At 41.8% G+C, this 20,659-nt stretch overlaps 1 long non-coding RNA gene across 2 annotated transcripts in view; it reads right to left on the reverse strand.

The window, feature by feature from the left end:
* Positions 1 to 17,370, reverse strand: part of LOC140597972 (uncharacterized) — a 206,043-nt gene extending 188,673 nt beyond the window's left edge. For both annotated transcript variants that reach the window (XR_012000069.1, XR_012000071.1), the window contains exon 1: positions 17,262 to 17,370. This is a non-coding gene — a long non-coding RNA (uncharacterized lncRNA). The remainder of the gene's footprint in view (positions 1 to 17,261) is intronic.
* Between the last annotated feature and the right edge of the window lie 3,289 nt (positions 17,371 to 20,659).

The raw sequence follows: 20,659 nt of genomic DNA on the forward strand, positions 1-20,659 counted from the left end.
ATTTAGATGTTGTTATTCATTGAATAATGACAGCATCATGCTGTCTTCCTAAAATTCCAACATAGAGTAATGAGACCAATTACTGGGTAAACTCAGCCCTGAGGAGGCCAAGAGGGTGGATATTCTCGGCAGCTGTCCAACTTGGAGAATTTGGAAAAATGGCAGATGTTGTAGAAAGGCTGCTGATGACGCGGGGCTCAGCCAGGAGCCTCAAACTATGAGGGGGTGGGGTGGCCTGGGAAAATGACAGGCATTCATTCTTCCCCCCCCCCCCAAAAAAAAGTAGGGAAGGCATAGATTTAAAATCTTTTCCAGGGACACCTGGGTGGCTCAGCGGTTGGATGTCTGCCTTTTGCTCAGGGCCTGATCCTGGATTCCCCGGATCGAGTCCCATATCAGGCTCCCTGCATGGAGCCTGCTTCTCCCTCTGCCTATGTCTCTGCTTCTCTCTGTCTCTCATGACTAAATAATTTTTTAAAAAATTAAATAAATAAAAATTTAAAAAATTAAAAATTAAATAAAGTATTTTCCAGGGGTGCCTAGCCGGCTCAGTCATAGAGCATGCAACTCTCGATCTCAGAGTCGTGAGTTCAAGCCCCAAATTCAGTGTAGATATCACTTAAAAAATAGAAATGAAAAATAAAGTATTTTCCAAATACAAAGCAACTGCCAACTCTTTGATAATTTTGCAAGGCATTAACTCTTGTTCATGTAATGAATATTTATGGGTCATTGTTTCAGCACCAGAGATACAATGGTATAGACTCGTAGCCTCGTGGGATAGATAGATATTAAACTAAAAATCACTCAAATAATTACAAAACCATGACAAATGCTCCACAGAAAAAGTTCAGGGTTCAACAAGAATGTTAGTCTGAAGAAGATGCCTGGGTGGCGCAGTGGTTGAGCATCTGTCTTTGGCTCAGGTCATGATCCAGGGGTCCTGGGATCGAGTCCCACATCAGGCTCCTTGCAGGGAGCCTGCTTCTCCCTCTGCCTGTGTATCTGCCTTTATGTTCTCATGAATAAATAAATAAAATCTTAAAAAAAAAAAAAGAATGTTAGTCTGAAGGATCAGAGAAAAATGATGCTCTGAAGATGTGAAGTTTTCTTTAATTAAACTTCTTATTTTAAGATAATTATAGATTTACACACAGTTGTAAAAAATATTAGAGCTTTTTTAACATTCAGTTTTTAGCATTCCTTATATATTTAAATACCAGTGATTTGTTGGATGCGTGGGTTGCAGAGCCTTTTTTCCCCCAGTCTGTAGCTTGTCTTGTCATCCTTTTCACATGGACTTTAGCAGAGCAAATGTTTTGGGTTTTTTTTTCAGATTTTATTTATTTATTTATTTATTTATTTATTTATTTATTTATTTAAGAGACCGAGTCGGGGAGAGGGGCAGAGGAAGAGAGAGAGAGAAAGAGAAGCAAGCTTCCCACTGAGCAGGGAACTCAATGTGGGGTTCAATCCCAGGACCTGGAGACCATGACCTGAGCTGAGGGCAGACACTTAACCAGCTGAGCCACCTGGGTGCCCAGAGCAAATGTTATTAATTTTGTGAAGTTCAATTTATCAATTATTCCTTCTATGCATCATGCTTCTGGTATTGAGTCTAAGAACTTTCTGCCTAGTTCCAGACCCTAAAGATTTTCCCCATGCCTTTTTTCCTAAAAGCTCCATAGTTTTGCATTTCCCATTTTAAGTTATGGGTCAAATTCATTTCTTGCCAATGGATGTCCAATTGCTCCAACACTCTGTTGAAAAGCTGTATTTCCTCTATTGAATTGCTTTTGTGCTTTTTTCAAAAAAAAGCTGAATATGTTTGGATCTATTTCTGGGTTGTCCTTCCGGCTCATTGACCTATGTGTCCAACCCTCCTCCAATTCCACATTGTCTTGATTACTGTAGCCTTTATTTGGGTTAGAGCGATTCCTTTATTATTCTTTTTTAAATCATTTTAGCTATTCTAGAGCTTGTGGCTTTCCATGTAAATTTTAGAATAAGTTTATCTACATCTACAAAATACTTTGCTGGGATTTTAATAGGAATCCCAGCATATTAGGAATAGAATTGACTCTATAGATGATTTTGGGGAGAAATGACATTTCTATGTTTACAGGTCAAGCCGTCACCTGAACAGTCCCTCCCACTCCAACTCCACGCCATCTTCATCCACTGTTCTTTCAGAGCACAGACAAAATAGATAGCACAGGAAATATCCAGCTCTGATTCTGTGACTCCTGAGGAAAACAAGTTGCCTTGATACTGGAGAAAGACTGTCAAGTAGCCACCTCACTGAGTCACCTCAAGAGTGCAGGCGTAGGCCTACACATGCGCAGAGCTGCCCAAGCATGAGTAGGTTGAACAGAAACAATATGCAAACATACTCCCAGGAACTTAGCCTACAGAACTAACCTGAAGAAAATTAACTTAAGGAACAGAGGAACACTTCCCTATACTGCTTCTCATTTTTGTTTTTGTTTTTTTTTTCTTAAGATTTTGTTTATTTATTCATGAAAGACACAGAGAGAGACAGAGGGAGAGATGCAGGACTCGACCCCAGGACCCGGGGATCATGACCCCAGCCAAAGGCAGACACTCAACCACTGAGCCACCCAGGTGCCCCACACTGCTTCTCGTGATAGCAAGTCAAAAAGAACATGAATTCAATAAAGCTCAAGGACAAGGTGAAAACAACAGAATGATATGAAAAGAAAGATTGTTGGGGTGCCCAGGGTGGCTCAGTTGGTTAAGTCTCCAACTCTTGATTTCAGCTCAGGTCATGATCTCAGGGCATGATCTCAAGCTCTGAGTTGGGCTCTGCACTGAGCATGGGGCCTGCCTGGGATTCTATCTCTCTCTGCATCCCTCCCCCACTGCCACTTGTGAGAAAGAAAGAAAAGAAAGAAAGAAAGAAAAGAAAGAGAAAGAAAGAAAGAAAGAAAGAAAGAAAGAAAGAAAGAAAGAAAGAAAGAAAATTGCAGTCTTAGTAAAACTGAGGACTGAAACATTACAGAACAAATCAATACAATAGACATGAGAACAAACTAGAACAGCTAATTATCAAATTTATGACAGACAGGGAAAAAAGAGTTTACAGGAATGGCAGTGAACAAAGCTCAAAAGTAAAAGAAATTAAAGGAACTAGGGTGAAACTTGGGGCTATAGAGGTGGGGGGGGGGATAGGATGATTGGTGTCCCTGCTGTGAAAACCCAGCAAATGGAAAAGCAGTTTTCAAAGGTAACACACAAAAGAATTTCCCTGAATTCGCGCGAGAGAGTCTGCATATTGAAAGGGGATACCACATAAGAAGGAATTTGACATAAGAAGCTTAATATCCTACTAAAGCCATGGAAGTTCAATCCTAAAGACTTCTTCGGGTACCAGGAAGAAGAGTCAGGGTGGCCCCAGACGTTCCCACAACAGTACACAAAGCCAGAAGACAACACAGAAATGCCCTCCAAGCGCTGAAGGAAAGGATGTGTGCACAGGTGTATATATATGTCTGATACGATGCCTATTTAACGTTAACGGTGGTTATTTCTGGATGATGGGATTTGGAAAGGGTTAAATATTTCTAAAATTTTATCATTGCAGTTTTCTGCATTACTTGAACTCTTTAGAATGAATAAATATTGTTAACAAACGAAAAAGGGGGCAGCCCGGGTGGCTCAGCGGTTTAGTGCTGCCTTCAGTCCAGGGCGTGATCCTGGAGACCCAGGATCGAGTCCCACGTCAGGCTCCCTGCATGGAGCCTGCTTCTCCCTCTGCCTGTGTCTCTGCCTCTCTCTCTCTCTCTCTTTCTCATGAATAGATAAATAAAATCTTAAAAAAAAAATAAAATAAAAAGGTTCTGGGGCACCTGGGTGGCTCAGTCAGTTAAGCAATCGACTCTTGGTTTCAGCTCAGGTCATGATCTCAGGGTTGTGAGATGGAGCCCCTGTGAGACTCCATGCTGTGTGTGGAGCCTGCTTAAGCTTCTCTCCCTCTCCCTCTGCCCCTCTCTCTCTCACACCTGCATGTGCTCATGTGATCTCTCTCTCTCTCTCTCCTTCTCTCTTAAAACAACAAAAACAAAACAAAACAAAACAAAACAAAACACCTCACCACTTTTCCAAACTAAAAAGGTTCTGGGACCCAATTTCCATGTAGCAGGAGTGGGGTTCCTTCACAGCACCGATTTTCAGGACATAAGCAGGGTGTCCCACAATTCAACTCAATTCTGACATTTTCTACCTGGAGCTGGCACCAGATTCCACAGGTTAAGGTCTCAGACCTACAAGACTGGCCCAAGCACCACACCCCCAATTTCAGACATCAGAAGCCCAGTTTGTCTCCTGGGCTTCTGACCAAGAGGTTATGGATTAGAAGCTCCAATGACCCCTGCCTTGGGTGGATTAATGTTAGGGCAACTCACAAAATGTTCTACTTACTGAATTACTAGTTTATTATAAAAGGATATAACTTAGGAACAGCCAGACAGAAGAGGTGCATAGAGGAAGGTATGGGGAAAGGGCACAGAGCTTCCATGCCCTCTCCTAGGCATGTCACTCTCCCCAGATCTCCATGTGTTCATCAACACTGAAGCTCTCTGAACCCCTCCTTCAGAGAAACACGGTTTTTATGGAGGCTTCATTACAGAGGCATGATTGATTAAATCCTCACTGGCAACTGATTCAACCTTCAGCCCCTCTACCTTCCCCAAAGGCCTGGGTGCAGGACAGATAGTTCCAACCCTTTAATTACATGCTCGGTTCTCCTGGCAACCAGCCCTCATCCTTAGGTGTTTCCCAAAAGTCATTTGATTAACATAAGAAAAGCCCTTAAGCTCCTACCACTTAGGAAATTCCAAGGGTTTAGGGAACTGTGAGCCAGGAACCACAAACAAAAACCAAATATGTAAATAATATTTTATTTGATTATCTGAATGGCAAAATATACGTTTCTCTTTTTTTCAAAAGATATATTTCTTATAAATCGTAATATCACATAAACTGATGGTTATTTTTCTTTAAAAGTAGTATTTAAAGTAGATACAAGGGATCCCTGGGTGGCACAGTGGTTTGGCGCCTGCCTTTGGCCCAGGGCGCGATCCTGGAGACCCGGGATCGAATCCCACGTCGGGCTCCCTGCATGGAGCCTGCTTCTCCCTCTGCCTATGTCTCTGCCTCTCTCTCTCTCTCTCTCTGTGACTATCATAAATAATAAAAAAAATAAAAAAATTAAAAATTAAAAAAAAATAAAGTAGATACAAAAAGATGTTAGCCGTGCCAAGTCCTAAGTGGTAGGAATGTGGATGATGGTCATTTTCTTCTTTGACTTTGCTGTGCATTTTTCAATTTCCAAAAATTAACAAGCAAATAAGTAAGAGTAGAGGAAAGAATGTTCCTAGCAAAAGAAATGGCATGAATGCAGAACCTAGGGGAAGAAGGAGATTGGCATCCCGCAGGAACTAAAGGAGGACAGTGTGGACCAGAAAGTCCTACAATGTGAGGCAGAGGAGTAGAAAACCACCACCAGAGCTTGCTGGCCACTCTGGAAACCCGGAATGTCATAAGCTTGCCCCTGATCAAAATTTAATCCTCTCCAAAAACTTCACTTTCTGTCCTCAGCCACAACTAAAAATATTTCTTTAATACTTAAAAATTGACAATGTTCAGGGATCCCTGGGTGGCTCAGCAGTTTAATGCCTGCCTTTGGCCCGGGGCGTGATCCTGGAGTCCTGCGTGGAGCCTGCTTCTCCCTCTGCCTGTCTCTCTCTCTCTCTCTCTCTCTCTCTCTCTCTCTCTCTCCTCTCTGTGTGTCTCTCATGAATAAATCAATATTTTTAAAAAATAAATAAAATAATGATAAGTCAACTCCAATAAGCTACAAATGAAAAATTAGCTTTGCCCTATGCGTTAAACCCTGTTTAGTGTTTCAGAAAATTTCTCCAGAAACGTCACTCCAAATGTCAGCAAAGACAATAGTCATTTAAAACTAGGTGGCAGCACTTACCTGCCACAAATGGAAGTCACACTGCTGTCGTCTTCCAAACATCAAAAATAATCAGAGATCAAAAGTAAAATTTCTATGAGTTCATACAAACAATTTTGTTTATAAATTTCAAACAGTGTTAATATTAGCTCATCCTTTTCTTTTTACTATTCAGTTGGCCTAAACTAAGTTCGAGTTCAAGAGCTCTTAACAGTAATACTTGTTTAGATATGAGAGAAGAGCCACGGCAGTTGGGAAGCTCCTCTATGACCCAGGTCTCTGCTTCGAGGTCCCACCAAAGGGTTGGTTCACAATCATTACCGCATAAAATCCAAGAAGCCATTTAAGAAATAGAGCAATATCAAACATCAGTCTTTCTAGTTACCAAATCTTTCTTTTCACACACATCATCTCACTTAAATTTTCACATTATTAGGCAATTATTAGGCAAAACATCCTCCTTTTACAAGTGAGGTACTAAGATTCAGAGATACTGAGCATCTTACATGAGGTCACAGTGCAGAGCTGGATAGAGTCCTGGTCTTCTTGGCTCTAAATTCAGGGGCTCTTCACTTTACAAAAGTAGTTGACCACCCTATCCCAAGGGTAGATTCATGGCCGGTATTCCTACTCCACCCCACCCAGTTATTATCCCATCACCCTATTATTTCCCTCCAAAAAATATCCTGTCTGTTTCCTTCTTCCTCCCTCAATACCTAACAAGATGGATGTATGTTCATTTTGAACATATCTTCTAGAACATACTCTCTACCAGGGTAGGGACTTTGTCTTGTCCACTGTTATCATCAACATCTACAACAGTGTCTGGAACACAGCAGGCATCAATAAAAATGAAATGAAATGAGTGATTTCTCGGACGCAAGACTGTTCAAAAGTTTTAAAACTTAGAGCATGTCTAGGGTTACTATCATAGGGGCCATTAAGAAGTAATATGCTAAAAAAAAAAAAAAGAAGTAATATGCTTTTGAGACTCCTGGTTGGACCAATATTAAGTCAACCCAATGCTAATGTTTTCCAACAAGACTGGTCATCCAGGGGCGCCTGGCATGGGGTCCCATATCGGGCTCCCAGCTATGTGGGCAGCCTGCTTCTCCCTCTCCCTCTGCTCCTCCCCCTGCTTGTGCACTCTCTCTCTGCCAAAAGAATGAATGAAAAAAAAAAAAAAAGAATGAATGAATGAGTAAAATCTTTAAAAAAAAAAAAAAAGACTGGTCCTCCAGAAGACATAGCATCCTCACTTCTGTGCATCACCACATTGTGTCTGGCTCCAGGAAAATCCAGTTCTATTTTTTCTTAGGAAAATCTGGTTTTGTAAGATATCCTTGATGTTTTATGGTGTATAATTTTATTTATCTTCATTTATACTGTTAGATTAAAACACAAACATGCCCTTATTAAGGGCCTATTACTTGCAAGTCATTTGCTTGATATAAAATAATTTTGCTTACATAAAAAGTAACTTGATTTTTTAAAAGTAATTTCATAGTAGGGACTCTTGGCTTCAGGAGTTTACAAATTAGTTTGAGGAAAAGGGAAAAAAAACAATGAGGAGGTCAACAGAAAGAAAAAGATATAAATAACAGCCCAACATAGACTATCATCGCATGGTGCCACAACATTTTTTGTTAAATATGAACAAATTATTTGCTTTAGAAATTCACAGAAAGGAAAACACTTGAAGCTGGACTGGAAAGAAAAAACTTTGGGGAAGACAGAAAATGGATTTAAATTAGCCGCTGAAGAATGAGTAGGATTTACCAAAGTACAAAAAATGAAAAAGTCATGAAACCTCAAATAAATTCATTTTGCTAAAGAAGAGAGTATAGTTTAGTGAGTAACCAGAAGGAAGGCTCATAACAGAATGAGGTCAATCACTGAGGATCATTAATGCCAGGATGAGAAGTCCGAACTCTATCTCACAGGCAACAAGAGCCACTTGAAGTTTCAGTGGAGGGCTTTCCCATGATCAATGTGGTATCTTAATAAGATTATTCTGGCATGGTAGGAGACCAAAGGATGTGAGGAAGCTGCCACGGATCCACTCAGCCTCCCTGTAAGGGAGCTTTCCAGTGTTTATATGAGCTTTGAGAACAGAGTTACCTCCCCAACAACAGTTTCTAGATGAGTATCTCCAGGATGTTCACTGCTGCACATACCTTGTTTAATTGAAAGAGATCGCAGATAACTAAACAGCAGGCTGACATATTCAAGCTCTGCGAGTTTAAAGAAGACAAGTCCTCACTCAGCCCACACCCAATGTGTAAGCAGGAGACGCCCTCCATGCTGCTCACTCCTCCCTTCTCTCCGGACAAAACACCTGCGTCACCAGGTCACCTCATTTTGTGCTGGTCAAGTCCACTTGTTAATATTTTTATGAGATCTGTGAGTATAACATAAAGATCTTGATGCTGTTCCTTACCCTCTCTTATACCTGACTTCAGTGCTCATGCTGTTGGGTCCTAAGACTTTGGGGCTTCAGATCCTTTTGCTTTGCCTTTCTTTGCGATGACAATGGTCACGTCTTTACCACTGAGTCAAAGACCGATTTTTTGCCTCTTGGGCCCTAGTCTTTACCTGTAGGGCTTCATCCTTTGTGACAGATTCTGTTGCCCTATAAGGGCAGGGAGTTGTTTCCACTCTTCAAAGCACCGTAAATAAGGGGTGAGTCTGTGTATCCTGCAAAATGGCATCTTGAGAAAGAAGCCTAAAACGCACCCAATCCCTTTCTGTTCTTGGCATAAAATATACCCACCAGCATAAAACTAGGAGATTGTGCCTCTAATGGTTCAATCTCAGACTTACCTTTATTATATTAAACACTTTAAAGGGCATACAGTTAATGATACAGCTTCCCAGTCAGATATTATCAATCTCCTAATACCTCCTAATAAAATCCTTTGAAAGGAAAGAAACTAACATTGTAGGAGCATCTTGGGTACCAGGCCCTCCTCTAAGCAGTTATCATACATTATTCATTTCATCTTCAAAACAATCCTTTTAGGGGAGTATTACCCCCATTTTACAGATGAGGAAACTAAGGTTGAAGAAAGTTAAGTCACTCGGCCAAGGTAACATAGATTGTAAGCCGTGCACCCCAGATTCAACCTCGCCCCATCCTCATTATACCAGCTGGCCCACCTTACCTTCAAGCTCTGAACAGTGTAACCCCAAACTGCCTTCCCAACCTAGGACACACATTTTCACAGCTCTTATTTTGTCATATATACATCAAAGTTGTTTCTCCTATCTAATTTTAATTATTTCAAAAAAAAAAAAATCCTAGAAAACCAACCGGCGATAGTTGGGAAAGCTGAATATATACACATATTTTACAACCCAGCCATTCTGTTCCCGGGTAAATACCAACAAACGTGCAGGTATTTTTAAATTTTTTCATTTGAGTATAGTTGACACACCATGTTGTATTCGTTTCAGGTGTACAGCATAGTGATTCACCTTCTCTAAACACAATGCTATGCTCACCACAAATGTAACCACCATCTGCCACGGAAGGGATAAATATTTACACAAGGGAAATATAAACAGCAATAAGAATGGGCAAGCTGCAACAACACATGCGTAGGAATCTCACAAACATAATGTTAAGCGAGTGAAGCTGGGCACAAAAAAAGTATATACTCTGTGGTTCTGAAGGAAGTTCAAAAGCACATAAAACTTTATCTGGCATATGAGAAGTTAGAATAGCAGTTATCAGCTCCCTAGGTGCAGGGGAACAGATGTGACAGAGGGGAGCTGATGTCTTAGCACAAATCCAGGCCCTGCACCAAACTGTAGAGTCCTTATAGTCTTCAAGCCTTGCCTCCACAATGGAGGGGGTGGAGAGCCAGTTTTACTTATTAAGAATGTTCTCAATGAGGAAAAAAAAAGAAAAAAAATTTAAGATTTTATTTATTTATTCATAAGAGACAGAGAGAGAGAGAGAGAGAGAGAGAGGCAGAGGGAGAAGCAGGCTCTATGCATGGAGCCCGATGCGGGACTCGATCCCAGGACTCCAGGATCACGCCCTGGGCGCTAAACCGCTAAGCCATCCAGGGATCCCCCCAAAAAAGAATTTTTTAAAAGATTTTATTTTTTATTATAGAGAGAGAGAGAAAGAGAACAAGCAGGAGGGCAGAGAGGGGCAGAGGGAGAGGGAGAAGCAGACTCCTCATTGAGCAGGGAGCCCCACTTGGGGCTCAATCCCCGGACCTCGGGATTATGACCCAAACCAAAGACAGACGCTTAACCAGGCACCTTAGAAAAAAGAATGTTCTTGATGAGGCAGTAAATATTATTAACTTTACTAAGTCTTGCCCTTGAATATACATCTTCTTAACATTGTAATATGATATGTAATAGGAGATGACATGTGAAGTGTGCAGGAAGCCCATCTATGACATACTTAGTACAATGGTTGTTGTCTGGAGCAAAAGCACTCGTATGATAATTTGAGCTGTAAGCAAACCTCACTGCTCTTTTGATAGAATGTCATTTTTATTTAAAAGGAAAACTGGCAAACTGGTAATTCAGTTTGGCTCCACCTCCTCAACAGAGGAGTATCAAAGAATTTGTGAACATATCTCAAAACTGCCACATCTCCTTGGGAGGCTCTCATCTCCCCTGGGGGAAGGCAGAGAAGCTGGGGACCAGGCCCAAGACTTAGTGGTCACAACAGCCAAACTCTACAGAAGGATAAATTCCCAACGAAGGCAGGTCTGCTGTACCAAGGTCAGGGCCCAGTGGGAAAAAAAATGGAATGAATTAACTGGATTGATGTCCCTGAAAATCTTGAACACCCAGATTCCCCAGAGCGCTCTGAGCCTACAGGAGTGGTCCGCTCCTTCCCATTAAGGGCAAACCTCTCATTCCCCTCTGCTTGCAGATGATGCAGAGGCTGCTCCCTGACAAGACAATGTTCACGCACTCACCCCCACCTCTGCAGGGTTGTGCTTCCTCAGGACCTGGCCTTCTGGAGACTAGGATTTGAGTCTCCAAATGGTGATTTAATCTTAAAATTAGGATTGAGTCACAATATAACCCCTTGGGCCTGATAAGAAAGGAAAGCACTATAGCCCAAAGAAGCTAGCATGTGCCAGCAAAGCCAGGAAAGCACCAGTAAGACTGGATTCTGAAGTGTTTGATCAAGATGACTGGAACATAAGGGAGAGATTATCCACTTGCAAGCACCTTCCCAAGATGCAGGATTTAATACTCCATTAAGATTATTAATTGGGGGATCCCTGAGTGGCTTAGCGGTTGAGCAACTGCCTTTGGCCCAGGGCATGATCCTGGAGTCCTGGGATCAAGTCCCACATCGGGCTCCCTGCATGGAGCCTGCTTCTCCCTCTGCCCGTATCTCTGCCTCTCTCTAGCTCTCTGTCTCTCATGAATAAATAAATAAAATCTTAAAAAAAAATTCTTAATTGGTGGGACGCCTAGGTGGCTCAGCAGTTGAGCACCTGCCTTCTGTCCAGGGCATGATCCTGGAGTCTGGGGATTGACTCCCACATCAGGCTCCCTGCATGGAGCCTGCTTCTCTCTCTCTGCCTGGGTTTCTGCCTCTCTCTCTCTCTCTCTCTTTCTCTCTTTCTCATGAATAAATAAATAAAATCTTAAAAAAAAAAAAAAAAGTATTAATTGGAAGGGCACCTGGGTGACTCAATCAGTTAGGTATCCGACTCTTGATTTTGGTGTTGGTAAAGGTGAGAACTCTAATATTTTGCTGGCAGAGTAGAAAATGGCATAAATACTTTGAAGAACTCTTAGGAAGGTTGTTAATTTAAACTCAGCAATCCTAGATATTTATCCAAAGGAAATAAAAAGCCACAAAAAGCTTGGTACAAGAATGTTCATGGTTTTATTTATATTAGTGACAAAACTGAAAATGGTCCAGGTGTCTATAGTTACAGAGATAAACTGTTGTGTAGTCATGTAAGAGAACTGGACACTTGAGATCTATGCATTTCACTATATATAAATTATACCCTGAGTAGCATAAATAATCAAACTTCATTCTTCTTTCCAAACCTTTTCCTCCAATTTTTTTAATCTTAGCACATCACCATATATTCCTTTTTTTAAAAAAAAAGATTTTATTTATCTTTAAATAAAAGAGAGAGAGAGGCAGAGACACAGGCAGAGGGAGAAGCAGGCTCCATGCAGGGAGCCTGATGTAGGACTTGATCCTGGTCTCCAGATCACACCCCAGGCTGCAGGCAGCGCCAAACCGCTGCACCACCGGGGCGGCCCACCATATATTTCATAGTTTTCAAGCTCAACTCATTCTAGACTTCTCTCTTCCTCTTCCTGCCACCTTCATCTACTCTATTACCAAACCCTTTAGAGTTTAACTCTGACTCTCAGATGTCCCCTTATTTCGTTACTAATGACTTAGGGTTAGTTCATACTGCTGGGTTAATGAGAAAGACTAATAACTAGACTTAGCCTTTCCTCGTTAATTCTCTACAGTGCCAACAGAGTGATCCTCCTAAAATTCATAATTTATCATGTCGCTCTTTCATTAAACATTCTGCAGTAGATTTACACTACCTGTAAAAGAATATCTAAACTAGCAGAACAATGAACTAAGTGCTACCTGGTCTAATCTATGAACATGCCCAAGGCACGTCATGTCCAAAGTCAGCTAGTTCTCAAGTAGAGGCCTAACAAGTCTCATTTTCTATCTGGTGACCTATGCATCCATATTTCCAGTTCAGGTGGGATATCTTGGATTTCATAATCATCTGGATCCAGGAACAAATGCTCATCCTCCCCACTCTCTGCCTCAGGGACAGGAGTCTCCATTTCCAGCCACCAAGACTCAAAGTGTGGAGGAACCAGCGGGTCCCTTCCGTCCGCTCCCATCAGGTGCAAAAGTGCTACCTGGTCAGCCTCAACAGCACCCATTACACTGCCTTTGGGGAGGGCATGGGAGGGACAGAAGGAGAGAGAGGATCTAAAGCCAGTTCCAGGGGCCCCTGGGTGGCTCAGTTGGTTAAGCATCTGCCTTCAGCTCCATCTGCCTTCAGCTTCCATTAGGCACTAAATCCTGGAATTGACCCTCGCATCCTGCTCCCTGCTCAGTGGGGAGCCTACTTCTCTCTCTCCCTCTGCTGCCCCCTCTTCTGTGCTCTCTCTCTCTCTCTCTCTCTCTCTCTCTGCCAAATAAATAAATAAAATATTTTTAAAAATAAAATAAAATAAAGCCAGCTCCATGCCTAGCATGCAGCCTGACGGAGGACTCGATTTCAGGACCCTGAGAGCATGACCTGGGCCGAATTCCAGAGTTGGACGCTCAACTGCCTGAGCCACCCAGAAGCCCCATAGCTGCCTTTTCCTAATGTCAGCACCATATCTCCCCTCTTTAATATTACAGCTGTTGTCTCTTACTTAGCTAGTTTGTGCTATTTCAAATGCAACTTGGAGGATTTATATCCAACGCACTGACATCATACATGGTTTAGATTTGCAGCATCCCAGAGATTTCCATTTTCCCTGGGGATCCACCATGACTGTTGCTTTAACTGGATTTTTGTATTACAAACTTCAAAAAGATTAGCTATAAAATAAAATAAAATCGAATCAAGTGTCCATTTTCATGATTCACTTTATCTCAAAGTTAAGATCAGAGGCTTGCCTAACATCAAAACAAAGGCTTTCCTTCACCTCTTTGACTATATTTGAGCAAAAATTGAACTGCTTTTGTTGGGGTCACTATCTATAAAAGAAATGGCCAGGGCAGCCCGGGTGGCTCAGCGGTTTAGCGCCGCCTTCAGCCCAGGGCGTGACCCCGGGGTCCCTGGATCGAGTCCCACGTCGGGCTCCCTGCATGGAGCCTGCTTCTCCCTCTGCCTGTGTCTCTGCCTCTCTATCTATCTCTCTCTCTCTATCATGAATAAATAAATAAATTTAAAAAAAAAAGAAATGGCCAGAGTGTGGCAGGTTATGAGATGCCTTAAAACAAAAGGTATTTTTCTAATAGCCAACGTGCTAGATTAAAAATGGCCATAAACTGACACAGCTTCCATTAGAGGTGTCGCTGTCCCTTAAATTTGGGCAGGTTCTACAACTGCTTTGACCAGCAGAATACTGCAAGAATGATGCCATGCCAGTTTCAGGCCCAGACCTCAAGAAAAAAGCAGCTTCATTTCTTGTGTCTTGAAACAGAGCCCTCAGCCACCATGTAAGAATTCCAACAACCCTAAGGCCACCCTACTGACACATAGGGAGGTCCTGAGGCTGCATGAATAGATAGACATGCTCAGCCAGCCCCCCGGTGAGGTCTCAGACATCGTGGAACATAAATGATTCCTCCTCACAGTGTTCTGTCTGAATTCCTGTCCCACAAAACTACAAGAAAAATAACAAAATGAATGTTGTTTTAACTCACTTAGTTGTGGGGTAATTTGTTACCTAGAAATTGGTAACTAGTACAATGCAAACCTGATACAATTAGAAGCTTTCAACAGAATTCTCAGTTCTACAGAAATACACTGCCAATGAAAACAATCTGATTATTCTTTTCAGATATCTTTATGAAATTATAAAGTAAATCTATTAAGTATGAAACACAGATAAAAGTGGAAAGTTTGTATGTGTTTTTTTTTTAAACACATACCAGGAGTTAACTTTTTTTCTTTTTTTAAGATTTTATTTATTTATTCACGAGAGACACAGAGAGGGAGAGAGAGAGAGAGGCAGAGACGCAGGCAGAGAGAGAAGCAGGCTCCACACAGGGAGCCTGATGTGGGACTCGATCCCGGGACTCCAGGACCATGCCCTGGGCCGAAGGCAGGCACTAAATCGCTGAGCCATCCAGAGATCCCCTGTATGTGGTTTTTAAAAAGAGACAATTATGGGTTAATATTGGAACACCGACATATTTTGCTCTTCAGAATGCATATCCAGAAGAACATATCAAATTCCACTTCTGGATGATTCCTAAGTTTACACTTTGACAGACTCTTTTTCAAAACAAAGCATTCTGTTCATTTATTTATCCAATGAATATTTATTGGATACCTACCCATGTGTCAGGTTTCATTCTGAATGCTAAAGATAGTGATGAACAAAACTGACAGTTCCTGTCCTCTGAGAGCTTACAATGAGTGATAAAATATAAAAAAAGAAAACCAGTAGGCCACAGTTAAGCTCAAATATAGGAAAATCATCTCAGTGGACAAGGTACAGAGATATACACAGTGGTGGTAAGAGGGCAGCCCTAGGCTTACTGGGGTCTAGGGACAGATCCCAGCACTGGCAACCAGGAATTCAATTCCTATGTGATAAAGGAGTCTTGCTTTCTGCAAAACTATAGTCCCAAGCCAGGCTCTTTCTCTTAAAAAGAAGCTGAAAAGCCCCCAAAACTATATATATAGTATATATATGTATATAATATACTATATGTTAACTGACTTGTATTTAAATATAATTAATTAATTAATTAATTAATTAAAATCAAAGAAGCTGAAAAAGACAGTTGCCAAATGGGGCTAGTTGCCCTGTCTCCACAGAAGGCTATAAGTCTGGGTTGGTGAAGAACAGAGGATTCATGCCAAATTGGATCCAAGATTCCCAAATGTGATCACAGAACAGGGGCACCCAAGTATCATAAGAAGATCTGGTTCTGGGCTGGGGGCAGACAGCAAACATGTGATGGCAACTATTAAAACCATAAAAACGACCAGACAGGAAGGAAAGAGAAAACTCATCTGCAAAACTCTACATCTATTTATGTGAAACAGATACCACTGAAATTAAACATAACCAGAACCTCTAAAGTCCACTTAAAATGTTTTGTCTACATAGAAGAAAGCTGTACTACTACTTTGTAAGGAAAATCTGCGCTTTCGTTTGTCATCTACTGAAAGTTTTTATTCTTGTTCCTAAGTGTTTAACAATTGCTAGAGTGGGAAAACAAAAATTAGCAGCCTGCCAAGCACTTATGAGTCATAGCTGTTTATGAGTCTATTCAGCTGACTAGCAGCCACTGTGCAGCCTGGGAGAGGACTGTGGGGCCCACCCCAAGTGAGGATGGCTTTCCTCTCTAAGGGGAGCCACTAAAACTCTAATGAATGGACAGAATTAGCATAAAACTTTAGATATTCTCACATACAGATTCAACTACTTTAAGACAGAAATGAAACAAGGAGAGGGGTGCCTGGGTGGCTCAGTCAGTTAAGCCTCTGCCTTCAGCTCGGATCATGATCCCAGAGTCCTGGGATCCAGCCCCATATCGGACTCCCTGCTCCGTGAAGAGCCTGCTTCTCCCTCACCTGCTCCCCCCTGCTTGTGCTCTCTCTCTCTGTCAAATAAATAAATAAAAGCTTTTTTAAAGTAAAAAATAAATAAAATGTTAAAAGAAAAGAAAACAAGCAATTGAAGTAAATACCTATCCACAGTTTGACAAGAAAGTGGTCAGGAGACAATGTCAAATAGCCCTCAGGCTCTGAAGCCAGAATAATGGGATTCTGATCTTGACTCTGCCAGGTAATAGGTGTGAAATCTTCGTGAGACAACTTTGCTTCTCTGTGCCTCACTTCCCTCACACACTCACATACTATATTGGCATGCACATATTACATTTTAAGGGGCTCTTCATAAGTGAAACTGAGTAGCAGAAGAATATTTTGATAAGAATATATTTTATTTGGGGGCCCCTGGGTGGCTCAGGGATTGAGCATCTGCCTTCGGCTCAGATCGTGATCCCAGAGTCCTGAGATCGAGTCCTACACCAGGCTCCCCGCAGGCAGCCTCCTTCTCCCTCTGCTATGGCTCTGCCTCTCTCTGTGTGTCTCTCATGAATAACTAAATAAAATCTTTTTAAAAATACACATATATTTTTATTTTGTTTTGCATCAAGAAAAACCTCCAACACATACGTTTCTTGTGGCTATCTAATGGAGCTGCCCCTAAGAACCCTTTCATTTCTAGATGGGGTTACGGACTTTGTCTTTTATTTTTAAATAGGTTATCTTTCCATACGCTCGGGAAGGAAGAACGGTGTTTAAAAAGCAAACTCCCCACCCCGGAAGAAGCATCTGCTTTGCACTCGTGCTCCTGAAGCCCACGCGAGGATGCAGGAGCATCTCCTGGGTAGCTGCCCCACTCCCGACAGGACCCAGGGACTCTGTCCTAAGAGAGCAGAGGGACGGCGGGAAGACCAGCCCACTCTGCACCTGCAACTCCGCGCCTGCCTTTCCCGAGAGCAGCGGGTGCACGGAAGGCCGGGAGCGCGGAAGCGCCGCCCCTCACTCACCTGCGGGCGGATCGCAGCTCGGAGCTGGGCTGCAGCACCTCCCCTCCGCGTCCCGGGCTGGAAGGCGGGGCGAGGGGCGGGGCCGCGGCGGGGCGGGGGCGGGGCCGCGGCGGGGGCGGGGCCAGGGCCCGAGTCACACCCACCGAACCTTGGAGCCGGGCCCTTCCCCCCGCCTCCCCTCACTGCGCCTGCGCCGCGCCCGAAAACGCGGGGCAGGCTGGGAGGTAGCGGGGGAGGGGGAGGGGGGTCGGTGCCCTAGCGGGGAGCCACCTGTTGTTGCTGCTGGAGGGTCAGCACCAACCTCGCTGGATTCGGGCGCCGGCCCCTGAGCCTCCAGGCCTTCCCAGGCCCCAACCGCCAATGGGGAGAGTGAACATAACCATCACCCCCAAAAAGTTTCCTTCTGCCCATTTGTAATCCCTCCTCCCAGGCACAGTCTACCATAACTACCCCTTACAGGACCATGGATTGCTTGGCTCACTATAGATTCGTTTGCATTTTATGGAATTGTATATAAATGGAGTCACGTACCGTGTGCTTTGGAGGGAGTTGGAAATCAGGCTTAATTATTTTTAGGTTCACCCCTGTTGCATTCACTCCTTTAGATGGATTGCAGCACCACTTCTTTATTCACACGTTGGACTTTTGGGTTGTTTCCAGTTTCTGGCTATAGCAAACAAAACTGTCAACCTCGACGTACAAGCGTTTGTATGGACATATGCTTTTATTTGGATTTATACCTATGAGTGAAAGGGCCGTCATTATGATGGGTGTCTGTTTAACTTTTTTAAGAACACTGCCAAGTTGTTTTTTCAAAGTGTTGTTGCATTTTACATTCCCAACAACAGTGAGAGTTCTAGATTCTCCATATTCTCACCAAAACTTATTAGACATGTGTAGTGATATCTCCTCGTAGGTTTAATTGGCATGTATCTAATGACTAATAAAATTGAACATCCTTTCATAAGCGTATTTGCTATCCAAGTGGCAATTCAATCGGGTTCCTCATTCTCTTACTAATCAGTGTTCCACGTTTTTTTACATAATTTGGGTGTGTCTTTTAAGATATGTGGTTTATGAATATTTTCTTCCAATCTGTGGCTGGTACTTTCATTCTCTTGAAAACATGTTTCAAAGCAGAAATTCTTAATTTTGATAGTTTAACACATTTTCTAAAAGATTTTATTTATTTATTCATGAGAGACACGCAGAGAGAGAGAGAGAGAGAGAGAGAGAGAGAGAGAGGGAGAAGCAGGCTCCATGCAGGGAGCCTGATGTGGGACTCGATGCTGGGTCTCCAGGATCAAGCCCTGGGCTGAAGGGGGCACTAAACCGCTGAGCCACCTGGGCTGCCCAGTTTAATACATTTTAATTTATGTTTTTGGTATCATATCTAAGAAATCTTTGCCTAACCCAAGGTCCCAAAGATTTTGTCTATCTTTTCTCTACAAGTTTCATAGTTCTAAATTTTAAACTTATGATTATGATTCGTGCTAACATTAATTTTATATATAGTGCAAAAGATGGGTTGAAGTTAATTTTTTGCATATAGATACCCAATTTTATCGAATTATTTATTGAAAAAATTATCCTTTCTCCATGGAATTGCCTTTGCCACTTAGCTGAAAATCAATTGATCATATAAATGTGGGTTTATTTATGGAATCTATTCTGTTCATTGATTTATCTATCATGACATTGATACCACATGGTCTTGATTACCATAGCTTTATAATAAGTCTTGAAATAAGATAATGTAAATCTTCTCTTTTCTTAAAGTGGTCTTAGCTATCTCCTCTGCATTTCCAAGTGAATTCTAGAATCAGTCAATTTCAACAACAACAAAAGCTACTGAGATTTTTATTGGAACTGGAAAGGATCTATAGATCTACATCAAATCTTAAAAATATTGAGTCTTCCAGTCTATGAATATGGTATATATCTCCATTTACACAGGTATTCGGTAATTTCTCTCAGAAATGTTTGTAGTTTTTAGTACACAGGCCTTGCACATCTTTTGTCAGGTTTATCTTGGGACGTCTGGGTGACTCAGCAGTTGGGCAGCTGCCTTCAGCACAGGTCCAGATCCCAGGATCCCGGATCAAGTCCCACATCCGGCTCCTGCAAAGAGCCTGCTTCCCCTCTGCCTGTGGTCTCTGCCTCTCTCTCTCTGTGTCCCTCATAAATAAATAAATTAATCTTTAAAGAAAAAAAAGATTTATCTCTAAGTTTTTATACTTTTAATAGAATTGTAAAAGGTATCATTTTTAAATTTTTAATTGTCTACTGCTAATATATAGAAATACAAATGAAACACAGAGAGACAGAGAGAGAGAGAGAGAGAGAGAGAGAGAGAGAGGCAGAGACACAGGCAGAGGAAGAAGCAGGCTCCATGCAGGGAGCCTGATGTGGGACTCGATCCCGGGTCTCCAGGATCAGGCCCTGGGCTGAAGGTGGTGCTAAACCACTGAGCCACCTGGGCTGCCCACAAATGATTTTTGAATGCTGATCTTATATCTTGAAAACTTACAAAAACTTACTCACTTATTAGTTTGAGTAGCTTTTTTATAAATGCCAAAAGATTTTCTATACAATCATACCATCAATGAATAAAGACCATTTTCTTCTTCCTTTCTAATTTGGATGACTTTTACTTATTTTTCTTACCTTATTGCACTAGCCAGAAACTCTAGTACCATGTAATGGGGAATAAATAGCTTTTTCAATAAATATGGCTGGGTCAGTTGAATATTTGTATAAGAAAACATGAACCTTGACCCCTACCTCACTTCATACACAAAAATTAATTTGAGAAGCATGTGAAAAGTAAGACAATAATAGAACTAAAGAAAACATAAGAGACCATGTTAAGGGGTAAGGACAGGCAAAGATTTCCTTATTGGGACACAAATAGCAATAATCATAAAAGATTAATATATTAATTCAATTTAATTCATAAATAAGCTTAAGTTATATTAATTAAGTTAATGAAACTTCGACTCATCAAAAGACACCATTAAGAAAGTGAAAAAGGGGAACCTGTGTGGCTCAGTTGGTTAAGGGTCCAACTCTTGGTTTTGGCTGTGGTCATAATCCTGTGATTGTAGGATCCAGCCCCCCATCAGACCCTGTGCTCAACATGGGGTCTGCTTCAAGATTCTCTATCTCTCTCAAATAAATAAATAAATAAAATAGTTTTTTTTAAAAAGTGAAAAAGTAAGTGACAGACCAGCAGGAGATGTTTGCAAAACACATATTGACAAAGGACTCCTATAAATTAATAAGAAAATTTCTGGATTAATTTTAGGGAAGGGGGGGACAGAAGACTTGTGCTGACCTTCACAAAAGAGAATCTCCTAATGACCAAAAGCAGATGAAAAGGAATTCAACATCATTAA

This window comes from Vulpes vulpes, chromosome 1, assembly GCF_048418805.1.
Source record: "Vulpes vulpes isolate BD-2025 chromosome 1, VulVul3, whole genome shotgun sequence".
NCBI classification, from domain to species: Eukaryota; Metazoa; Chordata; class Mammalia; order Carnivora; family Canidae; genus Vulpes; species Vulpes vulpes.